Below are 1,817 nucleotides of genomic sequence, written 5' to 3'. Positions count from 1 at the left end.
CACACACTGGACAGTGGGGTGCGAGATGGAGTCGGGTGTATTTCTTTCCACTGAACTTTCGGACGTTGGGGGGACGTGTCCTTGTCCGTTTGCTGCCTCGATTTGGGTCGAGCTTTCTGACGCTTGCACACCACCCACCCATCCTTCCTGATGTGTCCTCAGAACCAAATCGAGGAGAGCATTTACAGTAATGCTTACATGGGGAAAATCTGAGCACGGACTGGATTCTGATAATATTAAGAAATGACTTAGGTCATTTCAAAGAGGAATTTGGGGCCTGAAACCAAGAGCTCTTAATGCTGTGATCAAATATTGAAATTCTCCATAGGATATAATAGTTACTCCATAGTGCCATGGTTTCCTGAGGAGATAGAAGATAAAAAAAGAAAGAGAGAAATTACTAAAATTGCATACTGAAGTATTTACAGATAAAATAACGTGCTGTCTGCAATTTGCTTTAGATAATGGAGTGGGGAGTGAACAGAGGAGACAAGATGGGTTGCTAATTGTTGAAGCTGTGTGATGGGTTCGTGAGCTTGCCTTTGATTAGTCTATTTTACACGTGTGTACTTTTTTAATTTAAAAAAATTGAGGTGGGGGATGGGATAACTGGGTGTTGGGCATTAAGGAGGGCACTTGATGGAGTGAGCACTGGGTGTTGTATGCAACTGATGAATCACTAAATTCTATCCCTGAGACTAATAATACACCGTATGTTAACTAACTTGAATTTAAATAAAATCTTTTTAAAAAGTAAGCATTTTAAACAAAATGGGAAAAGGCTTATACTATGATATCAAGTAGAGGAGAAAAGGGGCTACCCGGCTGGCTCAGTCAGCAGAGCACGTGACTCTTGATCTTGGGGTCGTGAGTTTGAGCCCCACGTTGGGCGTGGAGCTTACAAAAAACTAACTAACTAAAAAACTACTACTAAAAAAAAAAAAGAAGGGGGAAAAAGCAAGCCACAAGGGACTCCTGGGGGGCTCAGTCAGTGAAGTGTCTGCCTCGGGCTCAGGTCATGATCTCAGGGTCCTAGGATCGAGCCCATGGCTCACCTGCTTCTCCCTCTCTCCCTCCCCCTGCTTATGCTTCCTCTCTCGCTCTCTCTCTCGCTCTCAAATAAATAAATAAAATCTTTTTACAAAGCCGCAAAATGATAAGCATACAAGAAAATGAGGAATTCACTTAAACGGGAAGAAATACATAACGTCATGTCAGGTTAGGATCCAGATGGCGGAATTCAAATCCTGGCTGGAACACCAACCTGGTTTCGGGAATTGTTTTAGTTTTGCTCAACCTCTGTCTCCTTATCTGTGGAATGAGGCTCATACTGGAATGTACCCTTTAAAATTGCGGTGGAGAGTAAATGAGCCCATTTACGAAATCCTTGGCCAGCATCTGGAGAACAAGTCCCATCACTTCTATCTGGGAAATTGATTTGTAAGGGGCTGCTATGGTACCATCACCTTATCCAATTTTCCATCCAATTATCCAAGCTTCTTTTTATATCCAAGGAGGAAAATTAAAAAAATTAAAAGAACAGGGGCACCTGGGGGGCTCGGTCAGTGAAGCGTCTTAACTTCTGCTCAGGTCATGATCTAAGGTCCTGGGATCAAGTCTTGCATCGGGCTCTGAGCTCAGCAGTGGGTCTGCTTCTCCCTCTCCCTCTGCCCCTCCTCCCCATGCACGCACAAGCACACGCTCTCTCTTTCTCAAATAAATAAATAAAATATTTTTTAAAAAAATGAACAGAACAGTTCCTTCCGTTGCTACCTCTTGTGTTCTGAGAAACTGTTAGCAAAGTAATTCGATGACTT

The 1,817-nt window shown here is 43.0% G+C and overlaps 1 non-coding gene across 1 annotated transcript; it reads left to right on the top strand.

Annotated features, from left to right (window-relative positions):
* Window positions 1-250: 250 nt before the first annotated feature.
* LOC123792204 (small nucleolar RNA SNORA25) lies at window positions 251-377 on the top strand. Its single transcript, XR_006779663.1, has one exon. It is a non-coding gene; the product is annotated as a small nucleolar RNA SNORA25 (small nucleolar RNA).
* Window positions 378-1,817: the final 1,440 nt, after the last annotated feature.

Source organism: Ursus americanus, chromosome 14, assembly GCF_024610735.1.
Source record: "Ursus americanus isolate L20-20 chromosome 14, mUrsAme1.1.p, whole genome shotgun sequence".
Taxonomy (NCBI): Eukaryota; Metazoa; Chordata; class Mammalia; order Carnivora; family Ursidae; genus Ursus; species Ursus americanus.
This window is presented reverse-complemented; position numbering and strand designations above follow the sequence as displayed.